Consider the following 23,239-nt stretch of genomic DNA (forward strand, 5'->3'; position numbering starts at 1 on the left):
GACCTTCCAATTGGTGGCAACTTGTAAAAAGCCTCAGCTTTCCCAATAAGTGGGGACAAAATATAAACATTAAATGAAATAATGTCTGTAAGTGAAATTAGACAATACTTTTTAAAAAATTGAATGGAATTATTGATGCTGGATAAGTAGCAGCTATTATTCCAGTTGTTATTATTATTCGAAGTGGAGGCCACTTCATCAAGGATGATAGGTCAGCCGCTGCCAAGTGTGTTCGGGGAAGAAGAGTCTGTTAGGGCTACAGGGTAGCAGAATAGTAAGAGATGTGATTGGACAAACAGAAGAGGGCCAGCAAGGGGCCTTCCAACTCATCTCCCTGCTTGGCCATTTTCTCCTTTCTCTTTATTTTAAACACAGCAGCCAGAGTGATCCTGCAAGACAAGTCACCCCACATCACTTTTCTGCTCAAAACCCCTAGTGGCCCCCTATCTCTATCAGAGTAAAAGCTGCAGCTATTAGATCTCAGATCTCACATCCCAACCGTCTCCCCTCTCTCCTCACTCTGCCAGACACTGGGCCTCATTCTGACCTCCCTGCTCATCCTTTAAAGTGTGCTCTTACCTCAGGGCCTTTGCACTTGCCAGCCTCTCCTTCTGGACCCATATTCCCTCTGCTATCCCCAGGGTTCCCTCCTTCATTTTCTTAGATCTTTACTTGGATGTCTTCTTCTTGCTGGTTAGTCTATCTAAAATTTTACTTCTCCCTCGCCCCCTCCACTTCCTGACCTGTTGCCTTATTGCTCTTAGAACTTATCACCAACTAACATGCTTTACTTATCATACTTGTTTATCTTGGTTATTGTCTATCTCCCCCACTAGAATATAAGCACTATAAGAGCAGAAGTTTTTATCTGTTGCTCACCGCTGTATCCCCAGCACCTACAACAGAGCCTGACCCATCGTAGACATGCAATAAACATTTGTTGGATGAGTGAATCAAGTTTCTTGATTCAATAAACATTGGGAAACCACAGAATGTTTTTGACCAGAAGAGTAAACCGATCAGAGCTCACAAAGGGGCTTAGGATAGATTAGGGTAGGGGATAGGATGGGGCCACAATAGTAGAAGGATACACATGGGAAGGTTTAAACAGAGGGCTTCAGTAGGAATGAAAGAAAACAGTAGGAGGCAGTAAGTTTCATGAGGGCAGGGATTTTGTCTGGCATATAAGAGGCGCTGAATAAATATTTACTGAAGGATGAATGAAGGAATGATGCTTGTGTCTCATGTGGGATGGGCCCAGGGCTCTGGTTTGGGTCTGTCTGAGAAAAGATATAAATCCTTTCTGATCTTGACCCGGATGCGCTCGTGGTCAGGGGTTACACGAGATCAACACTGAACTCTTATATCTGTATGTACATCTTCCCTTTCTTCCTGGATTGGGCTAACCCTCCACGGCATTTAGTCACCTTGTAGGCCTCAGTTCAACTCAGACAAATTGGGATTCAGACTTTGGGAATTGAGGAGGGGGGTCGAGCTGTAGGTGTCTAGGAGCAGCATCCAGATCGAATGACCTGTTTGAATGCTATGCAACCAAAGTTTTAAGTGATGTGGAGAAATTAGTGTGGAAGGCAGCCCATAGTGTGGAAAATCAGTGTGCCAGTCCAGAGCCACTCAAGAGAGAGGAAATCCCTGTGGACACCATCTTTACCTTTTCTGCAGAACGACAGGTAATGGAATAGGAGGCTAATCTAGGTTGAGGTTGTGTATGTCGACACTGTTAAGAGAAAGTCCCCACAGTGGAGGGGTGGAGGGATGGAAGGTAGTTGGTCAAAGAACCTCTCATTCATGCCCTCCCTTGTCTACCCTTTAGTTAGCTACCTCTCCTCAAAGGAATTACTCACTAGGCTCTGATACCCACACTTGGACCTTGCCCCTAATACAATCAACAGAAATGAGGTGCTTCACATTCTCCCTACCCCAAGAATAAATAATACAGTAACTCATTTCTGAACTCTTCAGGTTTTAATTAAACCAATGCCTGGTGACCAGAACTGTGCCAGATCCTTGCCTAAATATGGGAGGTGCAGCAGTTGAGAAAACATACATTTGCTGCTTTACTTATTTGTTGCTTTACTTATTTCATTTAATCCTTCTGTCAGTCCTGAGAAATAGGCAGTATCCTCATGCATGAGTTGAGTAAACTGAGGCCCAGCCAGCTCACACAGCTAGGAATTGAAAGGGGAAATCTGAGACAACTTTTGACTAATTCCAAAGCACAGGTGGTTTTTCTGAGGACGTCAGTGCTGCCTCTATAAGTTACTTGTAGAACTAGGAATTGTTAGAACTAGAAGGTGATTGTGGGATTTGTTCAGCTCCTTCAGATAAAGGGGCTCAGGCTCAGACAGAGACGGTGACAAGCTCTGCTGTCACCAAGTACCAAAGAAAGATCTGACACCCAGGTCTCTCCTGAGTCCCAGGTGCTCTTGCTTCTTTCTTTAAAAAAAATACTAATAATAATATTTTTCTTAAATTTTATATATATCTGCTTTAAAAATTAAATAGTACTGAAAGCTTTCTAATCAAAATATCAGCCCTCCCCACTCCTTATTTTTGTTAACATAATACTTCACCTCCTAATATTTCCTGTTGAAATCTTTCATCCATCTTATCTCCCCGCCTGTGCTTTTGTCCTCTCTTACCCTTGTGGGTTAAAATCTTTTTTTTTTATTCCTTCATTGTCATTTTACTGGAATGGCCTGGGGAGGGAGACACGATAAAACACATTTGGTCAATCAGTCTTACTGAACAGAAGTCCAGTTTTTTGTCTCACTGACACCCAATGATCCTGTATCCCCAGATAACTCATTTTTCTGAAGTCAACACATTCTCCATTGCTCGTGGAGATCACCCTGCCCCTAGCCCTGTGCCAGGAGCTCCTGACTTACAGGAGTTCCTGTCTGGCCTGCGCCTTGCTGCCCTCAAGGACTTGACTGAGGCCTGGAGAGAATGATTTACAGGAGGAAACAAAAAGCCGATAATAGCAGTGAGAAGCCCTCCCATCCACACAGCACTTGTCCAATTTCAGAGAGCTTTCATATCCACGATCTCATATCATAGCCATAGATAATCAAAGGATAGGTAGTTTGGTGCTGACCAAAGTCAAAATCAGGACACTGCTCTGTCCCAACAGGGAAACATATTTGAAATCAGGACTATGAACCTTCACGCTCATGGTACTTGTAACTTCTTGTTTGGCTCTTTTATCTGCAGGTCCAGTGACAACTTTCTTTGCCAGGGGAGATGGAAGTGGGCTGTTAGATTGGTGCTGAAGGGAAGAAGTTTGGAGGGAGGGCCCCAGGTGGGCAGCGTACTTCCAAGGGAGTTACTGAGCCTTCTTTTTCCTCCTCCTCCTCTTATACAGGTCCAAGTTTGGAATAAAGAAAGCTGCTTCTCTGAGAACACTTACCAGTGCTCAGCTTGGTCCAAGGATAAGAAGAGAGTCAGAAACAAGTAATTCTGAACACGTTAGTGGAGAATTCTCCTAAAGTCCCAAGCCAAAGTCTGTTTCATTGTCTGGGTTGGAAAGTGAGATAGATTCATTTATGGATTTCTGCCAGCACTCTCAGGAAGAGGCTGGATGGCTTTGGGGTGTATACAGACATGTATGCATACATGTGGTGGAGGAGACTGTCTGATTTGAGGCATCTAGGAGGAGACAGATGTGTGGGTGCACACACACCTTCCCCAGAATCTTCCCAAATCAGTAGCTGAGGTGTCGGAGCTTTCATAATTAGAGAGTCATACCTTTGGATTATTTATGGCTCCCTGTCAACATATCTTGAATACATGTGCCCTTGTTACCACTTAGATTATCACATAAATTTCAAAGCTCAAACTTCCCCAGCATCTGATCTGTATCCTCAAATTGTGCTCCTTCCCCACCTTCCCATTCCTGCTCTGTTGAGAATCTCAGATAGACGACTGTTTACTTTCTGTGGTTTGTATTAGGACATAGTTTGTCTTTTCAAATACATCACTATATGTCAAATAAGCTCTTTCCAATCATGTACACCATAATATTTGCAAGGGATTAAAACACATCAATTTGTGTAATTCCATGAGTTCATAATGATACTAAAAATTTTAAAAAAGTTGATTGGTCAACATTAGAAGATCCAGTGAATTGACTCCTTGTGTTGAAAATTAGTAAATGAAGGGAGAGAATCAAGCATTTCTTCTGCTTTTCCTATACAAACAGTACCACTGGGTAAGCAAAATTTAGGGGAAGGAAAAGCTTGCTTTCATAGAAATAGTCCAGCAAGTAAGTGAAGAAGAAATGATAGAATTAGAATATCACCTCATGATAGAATTAGAATGTGACCTCTAATGAATTAACGAATTTAGACATTGACTACCAATGACTGGTAACATCACAAAATGAAAGGCAACCAGACGGTATACGCCTCCTGATGGAAGTATAAAATATCAGCTATCATGAAATCTGATCAAAGTTCTAAATCCCACAATGTATTCGCGAGAAACACAGAGAATAGCAGAACACGTTCAACTAACAGTGTAAAAAAAAAAAGACATTTATGAGACAATCAGAAATCTGAATACTGACTGGTTACATGATGATATTAAATAATTGTTATCATCTTTTTTTTAGGTGAAATAGTGCCATTGTAGCTATGTTAAAGAAAGAACCCTTATCTTTTAGATATTTAGAAATAAATATTTACAGATAAAATAATACAATGTCTGGGATTTGCTTCAAAAATAATACAGGGGCGGGAGTTAGGGGTAGTGGGTGGGCATATAAATGAAACAAGATGGCCTTGCATTGAAGCCAAGGGATGGGAACATGGGAGTGCATTATACTCTTTTGTCTACTTTTGTATATACTTGAAATTTTCCAAAGAAAAAGTTTTTAATAAAGAAAAACTAACACTTTTCTGAATATTCTGACCATCTTGTCTTAAGGGACAGCCACCGCCCTCCCACCCCTTGAGATCGTTATCCTAGGGAGTCTCCCCGAATTGAAATACCCAAGTAACATTAATTCATCAGCCTCTCTTTACAAACTAGTATAAAAGATTATTTCCTGGATTGTTTTTACCCCTGAAAATACTGAGTCCCTGAGGGCAAAGGGCAAAGAAAACCCTGCAGGATGGAAAAGGAAGGGCTGAGCATGGGAAGAAGAAAGGGAAGAACAAATTTTGCCTTTATTACAATTTTCCCAGGGCCTTCACTAGTTGGCACACGCATCTTCTTTGTGTGGGTTTTACTAAGAGAACTTTCACTGGAGGCATGAAAAATATGTTTAAATTGCGAAGTCTCAGGTTAAAATTTCACAAAGCATCCCCTTTTATGTTGTCAAAGGCTAATATAAATATTTTCAGAAGCGGGCTCAGTGAGCCAATGATGAGACCACTTGGGTGGAGCTAGGGCACAGTTGTGTCTGAACCTGGGAACAGTCTAGACCTGTCCATAGGACTACAATGACATGGAAAGCAGGAGAGAGTAAAGAGTCACATCAAGTGCTCATGAGTATAGCTTTTTATAGCAGATCTCTGGAAGAACACCAAGAAACTGGTTGCCTCTGGGGAGGGAAGCTGGGGCACTTGGAATAGGGTGGGAGGAGAAAAAACATTGTATGACTTTATTGTCATAGCCAGGTTATACTGTGGTTAGTGCCTTAGTATGTATGATGAGATTTGCAAGCAGCCTTTTGTTTACGTAAGTGACTGTACTTTTTATGTTGAAATGAGACAGAAGACAGATGTGTGTTTGTTTCTGGGTTCCTTGGCTGGGCCATCAGCTGGCACTACCTGCTGTTTGCATATTTTCTTGATCCTCCCTCCCCCTTGCCTCCCTCCCCTACCCTAAGCTCCCAGAATCTAATTAGGAGTAGATGGTCCCCAGAAGGAGAAAACTAGGATTTGAATAGTTGTAGTGTGACTTGTATAGGTGTGACATGGTATTGGACAAAGGTCCAATTCTCTCACAGACGCTCGTCTAATAGCAGAGGCAGTGAACACTATCTTTGATGGCTCCTATTTTACCTTAAATATTCAGGTGAATTCTGTGGTTTATGATTGACATTGTAAGTTACTATTAGAAACAAAGTGTCTCTGTGTTTATGCTGTGGTTTTTGTTTTGTTTTGTTTTTTCGGTACGCGGGCCTCTCACTGTTGTGGCCTCTCCCGTTGCGGAGCCTTGCGGAGCCTTGCGGAGCCCAGGCTCCGGATGCACAGGCTCAGCGGCCATGGCTCACGGGCTTAGCCGCTCCGCGGCATGTGGGATCTTCCCAGACCTGGGGCACGAACCCGTGTCCCCTGCATCGGCAGGCGGACTCTCAACCACTGCGCCACCAGGGAAGCCCTATCCTGTGGTTTTTAAGTATCCCTGCACACTCTGCCTGTCTCTAGAGTATTAAGTCCAGTTGCGCTGTTTTTTCCCTCTTTGTTTATTGAGGTTATTATTTACTTGCATTAAAATGTACCAATTTTAAAGGTACAGTTTGATTAATTTCGGTAATTGTATACAAGGTGTAACCACCACCACGACCCAGATATAGAAAAGTTACTTACCCTTTAAAAGTTTTCCATCCCAATTTGCCCCAATTCAGTTTTGAGACACTTTATTGAGTTTTACTGCTTTCTCTAACATCGACTCTCCGGGTGATTTAGGAAAGTCACTTTACCTCTCTGGATGTGTTTTTGCTTTTCTAACATGAAAAATGCCAGAACAGATTTGTTACCAAGGGCCCTTGCAATCCTTTCAGAAAATGAGGGGGTAGGGTAAAGGGCGGGAATCTCAGCCTTGCGTCCTCATTCTTCACATGGCACACGCATGTGGCAGATCCTAGTGGGAAAAGCCTGTGGTCGCATCAGAGAGAATTAGGTTTCCATCTCCTCTCTTGCTAGTGTGTATGTAACCTTTTGTAAGCATCAGCTTTCTCATCTCCAATATCAGGCTTATTAACAAGGCCTATTTGTTTACTGTTGTTGTGAGGATGAACTGAGATGCACCGGCAGCCTTAAATGTTAGTTGGTATTTGTATTATGGCATAATATAAAGGCACTGCATTCAACCATCTCAGTCACTACACGTTTATGCAGGCTGATTCTCACAGCCAAAACAGACGCACAAAGTACACCCACCCATTTACCCACCTGGGGAAGCCCGAAGCCTCCCTGCCTGCCTGTCTTCCTTACGGGGCTCAGAGAAAAGCTGCGCATGCGTGCACGTGCTTCCAAAGAGCCTCGCTAGGGGGCGGAATGGGAAACAGGAAGTTCTAACGCCTGTCGTACAAGCGCGACGTAAAGCGGGTCTGCTTTATGGCACCCTGCTTCCGCCGTAAAGCGCCGTTGGCAAGCCCGCGTGAGTGGGTTGACGAGACTACTTCCAGGTGCAAGACGCGTTTCTTGGAGGTTGGCTGACTTGCCGTCTTCCCCATGGGCAAACGCGGGAGCGGGAGCCGGAGCCGGAGCCGGAGCCGGAGCCAGCTGCTCAGCTCCCTAACTAAAAAGCAGAAGCATCTAAGGGATTTCGGCGAGGAGCATCCCTTCTGTGACACGTATGGAGAGGCAAGGCTGGGACCGGCGCTGCCGGCGTCCTTTCCCGGTGGGAGCCCGCGTGTCCCCGCGTTTGGTCCGCCGGTGCCCCGGGGGTAGTGACAGTGCAGCTCCCGCCGCGTCCCACGCTGCCCCGGCGCCGGCCTAGCTCGCCCGGGGATCCTGACGGCTTCCCGCCTGAGATGGGGTTCTTCACCGGTCTTCCTACCCTTTGTTGAGCCTGTAGTTTTATGCTAGACGGCACGCCTCCCGTGTGGCGATTGGGCGGAGATTTTATAAGCTTGTTTTCGTTTTATATGTTTTTAAAGAATTGCTTGGGGGCTTCCCTGGTGGCGCAGTGGTTAAGAATCCGCCTGGCAACGGAGGGGACAGGGGTTCGAGCCCTGGTCCAGGAAGATCCCACATGCCGCGGTGCAAGTAAGCCCGTGCGCCACAACTATTGAGCCTGCACTCTAGAGCCCGCGAGCCACAGCAGCTGAGCCAGGGTGGTGCAACTACTGATGCCCGCGAGCCTAGAGCCCCTGCTTTGCAACAAGAGAAGCCACCGCTCGCCGCAACTAGAGAAAGCCCGGGCGCAGCAACGAAGAGCCATAGCAGGCAAAAATAAATAAATTAAATAAGTTAAAAAAAAAATAGAATTGCTTGGGACCCTCGACATCACCTATGTATTCAATGACCATGAGGAAACTAATGTTTGGGTAGTTGTGGGTTCCTCTATAAGTGTCCAGACTCTCAGTTATGATCTTAGTGCTCATCCCACCCCTTTGGGCTGCTTTATCAACAGTTAGAGGGATAATCTACTTAAGAAATTTGCTAGAAAAGGTGAACCCCGAGGGCTTGTATTTGCCAAAATTTCCCATCTTTTGGATGAGAGCCTGTTACTGTGTGACTGTAGTATTTGTCATGTGGTCTTGTTAGACCTTTTCATTCGTCTATTATTATCTATTTGGCATATCCTTACAAAACCTGTCCAAATGCATATGGAGTTTTTAACTTGACAATAGATATAATGTATTTATAACGGTATAGTCTGCCATGTTCATTTAAAGTTGTATCATTAGGCTTTTCCTAATTGCTACATACTAGTAGTTAAAGTTTAACATTGCCTGTTTCTTCTCAGGGTTTCCAGAAAGGAAGCAAAACCACAGACTTGTCAACTGGTAATGCTTTATACCTTCTTTATGATAGTAGATTCTGGACGGTTACTTTTAAGATTATATATGGTAATAATGTTTGGCTACAGTTCCACTCTTTCTGATTTTAGATGTAAGCTATATTTTAGTAATATTGCTTAGTTTTAAGTGCAGATGTCTGTTAAGATGCCATTGTGATAACTAATATAGTATAGAGTATGAAACTGTCCTGAGAGAGTAGCCTGTTAGAACCTGTTAAGGAGGCTTACCAGAGGGCTCTTGGTGAATCCTAAGAGGGAATGTCATGTTTGCTTAACATAAAATAGAGTGCAAAATCATCAAAGGTCTTATTTCATTACCACGGACTCAGAAATAAAGTACACTTTTTTGTTGTAAGTTTTCCTGTTGCTCCTTTAAAGGTGCCAAGTGGCTGACACATAGGTTAGATCGCCTTATAACCTAAAGCTCCATGTGTTTAGTTTGCTGTCTTCCCACGTGGAACATTAGCAGTTCAAAGAAGAGGAAGAGCTTCTAGAATCATAGCTAGATTAGCTGTTTTAAACAAATTTGGTGCTAGGTTTGGTTGAATAGATAGGATTGCATATTTGCAGAAAAGCTAGTTTTTATTTAGAAAAGTCTGAACTTGGTTCCACTGTGGGCCTGATGATAGTCGTGGGGTAGCAACAAGAACAATATAATTTTTGTTTTTAAAATCCCCATTTTCCTTTTAGTCAGAGGGTTTAGATACTTCCAAGTTCTGAAAGTGAAGCATAGAGTGAACCAGAACAAGTTTCTGGTTACAACAGACTACTTGCCACGTTAAAGGATGTTTCCAAGGAAGATGAGGAGGAGGAAGAGGAAGAAGACAGTGTTACAGATGAGACAGAAATGAATCTTGAAGACGGCGATAGTGACATCGTTGTGGAGGAAGAGACGGCAGTAGAGTCTACTGACACGCGGAAGAGTAAGTGTCTTTGATGTGGGTTTATCATCTTTGCAGGGACCACAGACAGATTGCCCCAGGGGCAGGGTGCCTTGTACCATAGAGCTGGGTGAAAGCACATGGATTCAAAGCAGAGATTCTTAACATTGTTGGGCTCTGTGATATCTTCAAGAATCTGATGAAAACACAGGACCCTCTGGCCATAAAAATGCAGAAATGACGTTTTTGCTTATGATTTCCAGGATCTTCCCCATCCTACTTCAAATTCCCCTGATTGAGAGGAAAGGGAACATAATTCTGTTTTTGTAATGGTCTCAATTTATGAAAGAGATGATTGTTCCTGCCTTAGAGGAACCAAGTTTAGTGGAAGATAGACATAAAATATACAAAACTTTTCAAGCATCAAATCTGAATGGAACCGATAAATATAAGGTGTTAAAGAGGTGCAAAGTGGTCACATGCTGCCAGGGTACATGAGGGGAGGCTTCAGAGAAGAGCTGGGATTGAAAGCTGAAAGGAACTCTGTCTCACTCGGACATCTAGGTGACTATTCTTTTAAAAATTATTATTAATTTATTTATTTTTGGCTGCATTGTGTCTTTGTTGCGGTGCGCCAGCTTCTCACTGTGGTGGCTTCTCTTGTTGTGGCGCACGAGCTTAGTTGCTCTGCGGCATGTGGGATCTTCCCAGACTAGGGCTTGAAACCACGTCCCCTGCATTAGCAGGCGAATTCTTAACCACTGTGCCACCAGGGAAGTCCCCATAGGTGACTTTTTAATTTAACTTTAAAATCAACTTTATTGAAGTATGAATTACATTCAACAAGGTGTACCCATTTTAAGTATGTAATTTGATGAGTTTTGACAGATGTGTCTGTCTATATTGTCATCGCCAAAGTCAAGATACAGAACACTTCCAATACCTGCAAAAAGTTCCTTCTTGTCCTTTTACAGTCAGTTTCCCAGGCCTGGCATCAGGCAACCACTGACATGCTTTCTTTCACTATGTATTAGTGTTTTCTCTTCTAGAAATTCATATGAATGGAAGCACACAATAAGTACCCTTTTGCATGTGGCTTCTTTGGCTCCTCATGTTGTTGTGACTCATCCGTGTAGTTCATATTAGTAATTCATTTCTTTTTATTACTGGAATAGTAGTCCATTGTCTGAATATATCTGGGGAACTTTTTATATTCTGTTATCTTAATGCCTATTTGCCTTACTGTATTTTTGTCTCTAAGGTGTCACACACCATTCTTAGTATTTTCATTCATCACTTGTACTCGGATAAAAAAATCGTTGCCTCAGACTTAGGGACTTTTTAAATTTTGTTGGTTTTCCATTTTTCTTTCATGTTTTAGGTTTTTAAAAATGAAAAGTTTGGTTTTTTAAATTATAAAAGTAATATATATTTACTGTAAAAATTTAAGAGGGTAATATAGTTAACGTATATCTCCTCCACCCTGGGATGAACACCTTTAACATTTTATAGAACCTTCCAGGCTACTTTTTTATGGATATATGAGTGAATATATATTTGTGTGTATGTGCATAATGGCCTCATACATTTCTGTAAGTTACTTTTTTCTTTAATGATATAACGTGTGTAACTGTGGGTTCACATTAGCTTAATCACATAGTATTCCATTGTAAATAATATGTGGTAATTTAATTAGTACCCCTTCGATAGAAATGACGAAATCATTTTTTCTAGTTATTTGTTATATCAACGCTGATTTGAACATCTTTACATGTACTAGGTCAGCAGTCAAGCTCAGTTTTGAAACTTATGTCTTCTACCTGAATTTGCTTAAAAGTAAATGATAGCCTAAGGAATTAGATTTCATTTGTCAACAGAAGTGTAATTATGAGTAGTAAATAATTTCACAAAATGTTTTATCAAAACTGCAGATGCGGCCTTACCTGCTGACCCTAAGGGAAAAGATGGGCACGGGCCACCTGGCACAGCAGAGGAATCCCCAAAGGAGTTTACAGATGCAAAACATGAGTCACTCTTCAGCCTAGAAACCAACTTTCTCGAAGAGGAAAGAGGAGGCAACTGTTCTCTGAAAGCATCACAAGGTCAGAGCACAGCTCATGTTGTTTGAATTCAGCTGGTGCTTAGTATGGGTGGTTGTGGTCTAATACCTGTTAAATCTCTTGTTATTGGAATGAGCAGTAATAGAAACAGATAGTTTAGCAGCTAGATGTAGAGCTGGAAAGAAATGCTTCTCCGAGATCTTTTGTGTTTTTCAGGGTTAGGCAGTGTTGCGAGTGGGCGCGGCTGTTCATGAGGACAAACAGTTGAACAATGATAGCACGGAAGGCCAGTTCCTCAAAGCTCACGATCCACAGCTGGGGTCAGGGGAAGACTTCTGATTTTTTTCCCCAAGCAGGGAAGGGAGAGAAAGAGGAGAAAAGTACTTTGCATTTTTCTCTCTATCCTTCACTTGCTCTTCCTTACTGGAGCAGTAATTTTACAGATTTGTGAGACCCGGCAGTGGCTAATCTGATTGGTCCTTATTACCAGGAAGCACCGCAGAAGCCAGAAAGCTCCACCCTGTCTCCCCAGTCTCTCTCTTTATTTTTGGCTGCATTGGGTCTTTGTGGCAGTGCGTGGGCTTCTCACGGTGGTGGCTTCTCTTGTTGTGGAGAGCAGGCTCTAGGCACGCGGGCTTCAGCAGTTGTGACATGCAGGCTCAGCAGTTGTGACACATGGGCTCAGTAGTTGTGGCTCGCTGGCTCTAGAGCTCAGGCTCTGTAGTTGTGGCGCATGGGCTTAGTTGCTCCGTGGCATTGGCAGGCGGATTCTTTTTTTTTTTTTTTTTTTTGCGGTACGCGGGCCTCCCACTGTTGTGGCCTCTCCCGTTGCAGAGCACAGGCTCTGGACACGCAGGCTCAGTGGCCATGGCTCACAGGCCCAGCCGCTCTGCGGCATGTGGGATCTTCCTGGACTGGGGCATGAACCCATGTCCCCTGCATCGGCAGGCGGACTCTCAACCACTGCGCCACCAGGGAAGCCCGGCAGGCGGATTCTGAACCACTGTGCCACTGGGGAAGTCCCCATAGGCGACTGTTTAATTTAACTTTAAAATCAACTTTATTGAGGTATGAATTACATTCAACAAGGTGTACCCATTTTAAGTATACAATTCGATAAGTTTTGACAAATGTGTATATTTATATTGTCATCGCCAAAGTCAAGATACAGAACACTGGGCCATGCCTCTGTCCCAATGACTGTTACTTAGACAAGCCTGTGGTAGGCTGAGGCAGGGCTCTGCTGTCTCTCAGGTCCTGTGTCTTAGCCTGTGCCTGGGTGGGCACGTCAGGTTGGTCTCATTCTGCGTCCTGACTGCCTTTTTTGGTCCCAGTGCCATTCTTCAACCAGCGGTGCCACTGAAGTTGAAATTTTAATCCTCATTTGGTTCTGTTAGCTATTCTAGACAAGAGGAAGAAGTAGCAGGTAGAATTTGGGCAAAAACCGCGTTCTGAACTCAAAAAAAGTTAAAAAAAAAAACAAAAAAACCCTGGAGGAAACATTAGGAGGCTTGACTATCCTAAAGTTTCTCTGGTTGTTTGGTCTGTACTGATATATTATCACCTAGAATTCTTATTTCCTATTGTTCACCTTTATCTTAGGTCTTAATATAAGGTGCACTGCATTTGAAGTTTTACTACCTGGGTCCCTGAATGGGTCATTTAACTTTGCTTCTTACGTGAGTGGGGCTGGAAGAGAAGGTTGGGTGGCCAGTGCAGAGCACTGACCCTGCCATTTTGATCATTTGTTCACCTCAGTTGAGTGTTGAGCATTTACATTTGTCTTCCAGTGCAGGTTAAATCAGACGTGGTACCTGCCCTCAGGGATCTTGCAGTCTAGTTAGGTGAGGTAGGACATGCACATATATGTGTTGGTGTGGATAACTGAGGGCAGGGTGGGGCGCTTGAGAGAAAGTGATGACTGTCTATAGGGGACCAGAGATGGCTTCTTTGGAGCCAGAACTGTGCCTGACACAGTAGGCTCTTGGGAAATAGTTATTTATTGTGAGTCAGGGGGTAACATTCAACGGATACTATTTGGATATATAGAAATGCGGTGAACAAGAGGATAGAATTTTCAGTTAAAGGAAGGAAAGCCACAGTGGCAGAAGAATTTGAGAGCCATGTAATTCAAAAATTACATTAGAGAGGTAGGTTAGAGGTGTATGTTGAATTTCAGTCCAAGAAGTTTCTTCAAAGGTTTTTGAGGTGGGGAATAATGTGATTAAAGAAATGCTTTAGGGAGATGAACCTGTCAGAAACTTTTAAGCTCTGGACTGGGATAAATGATGGGGAAAGTTGATGGGGAAAAAGATGAGTTAACATCATGAAAACAGGATGTCATTCACAGGGGAAGACTGGAAAATCCCTGTCATTTGCCCTAAGTGTTCTAATATTCTTTATTTCTGAATTAGATCCATTTGCACAACATGTAAACAAAGAACTGAAAGAAAAAGAAATCCAGGCTGTTGCCACAAATCCCAAAACTACCCACCAGCTAAAAGCAAGCAGTGGTCTTGGGTTTTAGTGGTCTCCCTGAATGTATGATACACACCCGTGGCAGATGGCTTGAGAGGGAGCAAGATAGAGGAAGACTGGAAGAGCCCAGTAAGGCACAGGCATAGCTAGAAAAGGCACTGGGAAGCTGGAAGGTGGGGACCAATAAGATAAGAATGCTTTGGAGACAGGTACACCAGGGTTTAGACCAACGTCTGCAAGGGGCTATCTCATGACCTAAGGCAAGTTAATCTACCTTTTTAATCTTCACTGTTCTCATCTGTTAGAGGGGGACAGTAATGCCTGCATCAAAATAAAGTAATTTAGTTTACTGGAAGACATGTACAAAGTGTTCAGTCAGACAGTAGCTACTGCTGTTCATTTGTTTGAAATATCTGAGATAAGTTCACACCTAAATTATTCAGTATGGAGCAGTTTTTGCTTCTTTTTTCGGTGATTTTTTTTTTCACCACTGATGCTATTCATAAGAATTGGTCATCCTTGTTTCATTGAAATTTTTATTGAGGTAATAATTATAGATGCAGTTGTAAGAAATCATACAAGGGTATCCCATGTGCCCTTTGCCCGGTTTCCCCCAATGGTAGCATCTTACAAAACTGTAGTACAATATCACAAGTAGGAAATTTCCACTGATACAACCTACCTGTCTTATTCAGATTTCCTCACTTTTGCTCCTGCTCCTTTGTGTTATTTAGTTCTATACTGTTTTATCACGTGTAGGTTGCCCTGGCCACCACCACAGTCAACATACAGAGCATTTCCAGCACCATCAAGATCCCTCCTCTTCCCTGGTGCCATTTTATAACCACACCCACCTCCCTTCCCCCATTCCTAACCCTTGGTAACCGCTAATCTGTTCTCCATTTCTATAATTTTGTTATTTCAAAAGCGTTATATAAATAAAATCATACAGGTTGGCTTTTTCTCACGCAGCATAATTCCTTGGAGGTTCATCCCAGTTGTTGGCATATATCAATAGTTAATTCTTTTTTATTGCAGAGGTCATCCTTTCTTTATTGCTAAGATCAGCAGTTTTGTTACAGTGCAAAAATTCCCAAACTGGTATTCCACAAAATACTATTCTTTTCAATTCTAATATATGTCTCCAAAAAAAAAAAAAAATCCAAAACAACAACAAAAACCTTGTTCCACGTCCAAGTAAATTTGGAAAACTCTGGGTCAAACGAAGTGGAACGGAGTCCTTGTTACAGGACTCAGCAGAACCTTTAGTGTCCGATCTGCTTGTGACTCTCCCTGAGGGGGATTAGGTTTTGTGGTGGTTACCAAAGTTATTTGACCGTTGGGCCCCCTTTTCTTTTGTCTAGAGTAAATTTTGACTTCCTACAGTGTGGTCCACAGGACAGTTTGTGACCCACTGATCTAGTGAAGAGCTCACAAGGTTTCTAAAGTCAGAAACCTTGGGCTCTAACCCTTAGCTCTGTTCTCCTCTGTTTGTCTGAATCCTATAACCTCTGAACCTCAGCATTTCCTAAACTGCCAGAAGAGCATTATAGTGTTTAGCTTGTAAGGTTGTTGTGAGGATAAAGTGAGAGGATCTGTAAGTTGTGAAAGGCCTTGGTAAATTATAAAGCATTATATGAATGTAAGGTACTATAATTCATTTCTAACTTAGTTCTTGATCATTTCTCCCACAGTGGCCCATCCTGGGCCAGCTTGTCTTTTCATCCAGGTTTCAACAGTTGGAAACCTTTAAACCCCCAAAGGACATTGACTTAAAGTCACTTCATCTCCAGAAGCCTCTGGAATCCACCTGGATCAAGACCAACAGCCAGTTCCCCTCTTGTCCCCCAATTCAAGTAGCCCCTTCACACCCCTCCAGAAAGAGCTCTTCTTAATTATGAATTCTTACCGGGACCTGTTCTACCCAGAAAGGACTGCCCTGAAGAAAGGGGAAGAGATCCGCCACGTGTACTGCCTGCATGTGATAAATCACGTTCTCAAAGCCAATGCCCAGGTGCTTGCCAACAACAGCAGATGCCGAAGCCAGAAACTTGGGTTGGGTGATGATGATGACTTCAGGGACCAAGGGCTAACGAGGCCCAAGGTGAGTGGCAGCAGCAGAACTTTGCCCTCAAGGAGGCTGTAAGGCTCTAACATATGGGTCCTGGCACTTAGCAGGTTCTCAGATGGTTTAATGATTGGAATAATGAATGAGTCCAAGAATGAGCATATTAGATGGGCCAGGTAATGTCACGGCAGTGCTGCAGACAGCTCAGTGGACTGTCTCTAACAGCAGATCTAACTGGAAAGTGGAGTAGGAGGTACCTCCATGATAATTCTCTCCTTAAAGATAAACCCTGATCCTACATAAGTAACACTCCACTATAAATCTCTTCTTTGTGATTGTCAGAGCTGGATGGGACCTTAAGGAGCCTTTTATTCAATCCCTACATATTACACCTGTGGACAGAGACCCAGATTCGTAGAGGACCTTGCTAAAGAGAACCAGAGAAAAAGTAGCAGAGACAGGACTAGAACCAAGGATTCCCTTCACTAAGCCACATAAATATGTAGACCTTGGAAAACAAAATCCCTGTTTTTGCATTGTATCCTTATTACTGCTTAAAGTGATGATTACATTTATGTGGCTCATAAGCCTAAGCTCCAGTGGATTGGGAGCTTACGTCGTTGAATTCTGTCTACGTTTTTCATGATGTGCTGGAGCTAGATACTGTGCCACCCATACCCCCTTACCCTTTAGCCTCTGTGTCTATATTGAAGAAGCCTCATCTTCTTAGATTCTTCTCATTGGGCTTAATAGGATTTTAGGATTTTGATACTGATATGGCTCTTAGAGATTTCTTAGTCCAACCCTCTTGTTTGATAGTTGGGGAAACCAAAGCCTAGACACTTACTTAGTGTGACAGCCGGGACAGTAACTTGGCCCTCTTCAAAACTGATCCATCATCCCTGCACTGTACCAAACTGAATCACTACACCCCTCTGGCTGTGCTGGTTGCCTTTCTGAGAAACTATCTCAGAATCTTGAACATCAGGATAATAAGATTATCTGTTTCCATTTAGAATTGCAAAATAGAATATGAGGTAGATTACCCATGAGTCACATTCAGAATTTGGTGAATTGTCTGATCTGACTGGGGTTATATCCATTGATTGTATTGTTTACACAAGGGTAGTTAGAAGGTAATCATTTGTTAAGCATCTTCTGTTTTTTTTTCCTCAACAGTTAAAATTGAGCACTTTTGGAAATGTTTGGAAAACTGAATCCTATATTTCCCATTGAAATATCATCTTATTTCAGAAATCCTTTATCATCATTTCTGAAAAATGTACTAGGAAATGTACTAGAAAAGTAATGATGCTTTAGTCCTTTCCTTACTAACTTTATTCTCTACTTAATACATCTAATTCATTTGTTCAGCATATTCCTTGGGTCTTACGGATCAAAATACTGAACTAAGTTCTGTGGGAGACAGAAATGAGTAACATTTCTTGTCCTCAAAGAGCTTTGTGTGTTTATGCCCTTGGGTTTTTGCTAATGGACACCTCTGTTAACGGCATTGACTTACCTCAAAGAGTATTTCTGGGCTTCCCTGGTGGCGCAGTGGTTGAGAGTCCGCCTGCCGATGCAGGGGACACGGGTTCGTGCCCCAGTCCAGGAAGATCCCACATGCCGCGGAGCGGCTGGGCCCGTGAGCCATGGCCGCTGAGCCTGCGCGTCCGGAGCCTGTGCTCCGCAGCGGGAGAGGCCACAACAGTGAGAGGCCCGCGTACCGCAAAAAAAAAAAAAAATAAATAAAATTTCTACATTCTGCTTAAGAATTAACCCCACCCCCACCCCAAGGAGCCATGAGATTGAAGTCCATAGGACATGGTGCTGTGGGTCGGAAAGATGCTCAGCCTTCAGTACTGAGCCAGGTCCTATGTAAAGGGGGTGACACGGATGTGGTCCTTGGCCAGGGGCTGTGGAACGGAGGGCTCCTTAGGTCCCCAGCAGGCTCACCTCGAGCTGTCCTTCCTTCCCCTTGCCCCTCCAAGGCTGCCCATCACTCCCTCCACAGGTGCCGATAGTGGTGCCATTCCGGGAAGCTGCTTTGCGGGTGGTACAGCTCTTCATCTGTCTTCTTGAGGGCGACAGCAAGAAGAAAATAATTGTAAGCAACAAAAAGAGGTTTAATGGAGAGTATGGCTCAGATCCCAAGGAGAGACCACCCAACCTGAAGAGGCCTGAGGATTATGAAGCTGTATTTGTCGGCAACATCGATGACCACTTCAGGACTGGTAATTCCTCCTTGTCAAAACTGAGACCCTGAGGGACCTGAGGTGTGAGGTGCACATAGCTGGAAGCTAGAAGCCTGGAATTAGGCATTCTTTCAGAGGGTCACTGTCTCAGCCTCCTAGCAGAACCAGGACGCATTTGAGACCACTCGTCTGCCAGGGGAGAGTCTTGCCTTGGCTAATGGGGTACATACTTGGCTAATGGGATGGAGTGTCTGTGAAGGCATGTATGAAAGGCACCTGCATGTTTATAACAAACGTCTCAGCATGCCTATAGCTGGTAGCTCACAGTCAATGCTACAGGGCTTCTTGGGGGAGTTGGAGCTGATGGGGCTGGGTGGGTCAGTCTGGGGAAGATGAATAAACTAGAGCATCTGTACGTAATGGACTTCCCTCCTGCCTGCCATGTGGAGTGCCCACACCTGAATTATCTCCACTCTGGACTTACTGACTCCCACCCAGCTTTGCACATTTTTGCTTGTTTGTCATTCAGCTCCCATGTACTTGGTTGCTTGTTCATTGAAAAAGTTCCTGGAAAATATTTATTAGTCACGTATGCCCATTTACCACTTATTAAGCATCTACTATGTGCCAGGCACTGTTAAGCTGGAGATATGGAATTAAAAGTTACTGTTAAGCAAGTCCAGCCTTAAGACAAATCAGACAGTATGGGATGAGATGTGTTACGGTTAGAGGATAGTGGGTGTTCTAGTTAAAGTATTTAAAGCAAATATCCTTACTCAAAATGGGCTCAGGACTGTTAGGGAAGGCCTTCTGTTGGAGGTACCATCCATACTATGTTGAAACCTGAGTCAGATTTAGCCAGGTACAAAGTAGAGCGATGAGAGTGGAAGAAAAAGTTTCAGACAGGAAATGGCAAGTGTGGAGGCATCAGGGTGAATAAACCGGCAAGACTTAGGATTCAGAGGCTTTAGCATGGCCGGAGTGTGCAGTGCAAGGGGATTAGAGCTTACAGTTAGTTTTAAACATATGCAGGCGGCCAACAAGGAGCTGATAAATCAGTCTTTTGTTTAATTGATATATAATTGACATATTAGTTTCAGGTGTACAACATAGTGATTCAATGTCTATATACCTTACAAACTTATCACAACAATAAGTAAAGTTACCGTTTGTCACCATACAAAGTTAATGCAATATTATTGACTATATTCCCCATGGCATACATTGGATCCCTGTGACCTGTTCACTTTATAACTGGAAGTTTTATACCTCCTGATCTCCCCCATCCATTTTGCCCACCCTCCAACCCCGCCCTCCCTGCTGGCAACCACCAGTCTGTTCTCTGTATCTATCTGTCTGGTTTTTTGTTTTTGAGATTCCACATATAAGTGAAGTCACATGCTGTTGATATTTGTCTTTGTCTGACTTATTTCACTTACTGTGATACCCTCAAGGTCTATCCTTGTTGTCGCAGATGGCAAGATTTCATTCATCTATGGCTGAGTAATATTCCATTGTGTGTGTGTGTGTGTGTGTGTGTGTGTGTGTGTGTGTGTGTGTGTGTGTGTGTACACACCGCATCTTTATCCATTTGTCATCTGTGGACACTTAGGCTGCTTCCATATTCCATATTTTGGCTATTATAAATGTTGCATTGAACGTAGGAGTGCATATATCTTTTTGAATTAGTGGGTTTTTTTCTTTGGATAAACACCCAGAAGTTGAGTTGCTCAATTGTATGGTGATTCTATTTTTAATTTTTGAAGAACATCCATACTGTTTTCCATAGTGGCCACACCAATTTACATTTCCACTAACAATGCACAAGGGTTCCCTTTTCTCCACATCTTTGCCAGCATTTGTTATTTCTTGTCTTTTGGATAAGACCTATTCTGACAGGTTTGAGGTGATATCTCATTGTGGTTTTTTTTCTCTCTGTGCTTTGGTTAATAGCAACTTATAATACATGGTGGCTGTAAGAATTTATAACTCCAAAATCACAGCCTATCATTTTATATTATTTCATTTTGATCACAGCACTTACTAGCCACCTGATACATTCTTCTTTTTTTTTTTTTAATTGGAGTAGGTATAGTTGATTTACAATGTTGTGCTCATTTCTGCTGTACGGCAGTGACTCAGTTATACACATATATACATCCTTTTTTATATTCTTTTGCATTATGGCATATCCCAGGAGATTGGATATAGTTCCCTGTGCTATACAGTAGGACCTTGTTGTTTACCCATTCTAAAGGTAATAGTTTGCATCAACTAACCCCAGACTCTCAGTCCATCCCTTTCCCCACCCCTGACCTTGGCAACCACAGGTCTGTGAGTCTGTTTCTGTTTTGTAGATAGGTTCATTTGTGCCATATTTTAGATTTCATATATACGTGATATCATATGGTATTTGTCTTTCTCTTTGACAGACTCCTCTTAGTATGATAATCTGTAGTTGCATCCATGTTGCTGCCAAATGGCATTATTTTGTTCATGTTTATGACTGAGTAGTATTCCATTGTATATATGTATCACATCTTTATCCATTCATCTGTCAATGGACATTTAGGTTGTTTCCATGTCTTGGCTATTGTGAATAGTGCTGCTGTGAACATAGGGGTGCATGTATCTTTTTGAATTATAGTTTTGTCCAGATATATGCCCAGGAGTGGGATTGCTGGATCATATGGTAATTATATTTTTAGTTTTCCAAGGAAACTCCATACTGTTTTCCATAGTGACTGCACCAACTTACATTCCCACCAACAGCGTAGGAGGGTTCCCTTCTCTCCACACCCTCTCCAGCATTTGTTATTTGTAGACATTTTAATGATGGCCATTCTGACCAGTGTGAGATGGTACCTCATTGTAGTTTTGATTTCTCATTGTGATTTTGATTTGCATTTTCCTGATGAGTGATGTTGAGCATCTCTACATTTGACTGTTGGCTATCAGTACGACTTCTTTGGAAAAATGTTTATTCAGGTCCTCTGCTTTTTTTTTTTTTTTTTTTTTTTTGCTGTACGTGGGCCTCTCACTGTTGTGGCCTCTCCCGTTGCGGAGCACAGGCTCCGGACGCGCAGGCTCAGCGGCCATGGCTCATGTGCCCAGCCACTCCACGGCATGTGGGATCCCCCCGGACCGGGGCACGACCCCGTGTCTCCTGCATCGGCAGGTGGATTCTCAACCACTGCGCCACCAGGGAAGCCCCCTCTGCTATTTTTTAATTGGATTGTTTGGGGGGTTTTTTTTGCGTTTTTTTTTTTTTTTTTGCAGTACGCGGGCCTCTCACTGTTTTGGCCTCTCCCATTGCGGAGCGCAGGCTCCGGACGCGCAGGCTCAGCGGCCACGGCTCACGGGCCTAGCCGCTCCGTGGCACGTGGGATCTTTCCGGACCAGGGCACGAACCCATATCCCCTGCATCGGCAGGCGGACTCTCAACCACTGTGCCACCAGGGAAGCCCCGTTTGGGGTTTTTTGATAATGAGTTACATGAGTTCTTTATATATCTTGGATCTTAACCCCTTACTAGATTTGCAAATATCCTCTCCCATTCAGTAGATTGCCTTTTTGTTTCATTGATGGTTTCCATCGCTGTGCACAAGCTTTTTAGTTTGATGTAGTCCCATTTGTTTATTTTTGGTTTCATTGCCCTTGCCTGTGGAGTCAGATCCAAAAAAATATTGCTAAGACTGTTGTCAGGGAAGTTACTGCCTATGTTTTCTTCTGGGAGTTCTGTGGTTTTCAGGTCTTATGTTCAAGTCTTTAATCCATTTTGAGTTGATTTTTGTAGATGGTGTAAGCTAGTGGTCCAGTTTCATTCTTTTGCATGTAGCTGTCTAGTTTTCCCATCACCATTTGTTGATGAGACTGTCTTTTCTGCATTGTATATTCTTGTCTCCTTTGTCATAGATTGTGACCATATAAATATGGATTTATTTCTGGGCTCTCTGTTCTGTTGATCTGTGTCTGTTTTTGTGCTATTACCGTACAATTTTGATTACTGTAGACTTGTAGTGTAGTTTAAAATCAGGGAGTGTTATACCTTCAGCTTTGTTCTTCTTTCTCATAATCAGTTTGGCTATTCAGGATCCTTTGCAACTCTGTACAAATTTTAGGATTACTCTAGTTTTATGAAAAATGTCATGGGTACTTTGATAAGGATTGCATTAAATCTGTAGATTTCTTTGGGTAGTATGGACTTTGTTTTTGAATTTTATTTATTTCTTTATACAGCAGGTTCTTATTAGTTATCCATTTAATACATATTAGTATATACATGTCAGTCCCAATCTCCCAATTCATCACACCCCCACCCCCACCCCCACTTTCCCCCCTTGGTGTCCAGTATGGACATTTTAACAGTACTAAGTCTTCCCATCTATGAGCATGGTGTATTTTTTCATGTTTCTGTCATCTTTAATTTCTTTCATCAATACCTTGTAGTTTTCCAAGTACAAGTTTTTTACCTTCTTGGTTAGATTTTTTTCTAGGTAGTTTATTCTTTTTGATGCTATTGTAAATGGATTGTTTTCTTAATTTCTCTTTCTAATAGTTCATTATTAATGTATATAAACACAACAGATTTTTGTTAATTTTGTATCCTGCAACATTACTAAATTTATTTATTAGTTCTGACAGTTTTTTGGTGGAGTCTTTAGGGTGTTCTCCATAAAGTATCATGTCATCTGCAAATAGTCAGTTTTACTTCCTCCTTTCCAATTTGGGTATCTTTTATTTCTTTTTCTTGCCTAGTTGCTGTGGCTAGGATTTCCAATACTATGTTGAATAAAAGTGGCAGAAGTGTGCATCCTTGTCTTGTTCCTGATTTTAGAGGAA

General features: G+C 42.6%; 1 pseudogene across 1 annotated transcript in view; it reads left to right on the plus strand.

Annotated features, from left to right (window-relative positions):
• The first annotated feature begins 7,058 nt into the window (after nucleotides 1–7,058).
• The window catches only part of LOC309799557 (U3 small nucleolar RNA-associated protein 25 homolog), a 29,543-nt pseudogene continuing 13,362 nt past the window's right edge, over nucleotides 7,059–23,239 (plus strand). The window contains exons 1-7 of the transcript in view: nucleotides 7,059–7,543; nucleotides 8,662–8,701; nucleotides 9,406–9,638; nucleotides 11,528–11,698; nucleotides 14,071–14,159; nucleotides 15,829–16,238; nucleotides 18,217–18,436. The product of the transcript in view is annotated as a U3 small nucleolar RNA-associated protein 25 homolog (transcript). The remainder of the gene's footprint in view (nucleotides 7,544–8,661; nucleotides 8,702–9,405; nucleotides 9,639–11,527; nucleotides 11,699–14,070; nucleotides 14,160–15,828; nucleotides 16,239–18,216; nucleotides 18,437–23,239) is intronic.

This window comes from Mesoplodon mirus (genome assembly GCF_964341445.2).
Source record: "Mesoplodon mirus genome assembly, chromosome: 3".
Taxonomy (NCBI): domain Eukaryota; kingdom Metazoa; phylum Chordata; class Mammalia; order Artiodactyla; family Ziphiidae; genus Mesoplodon; species Mesoplodon mirus.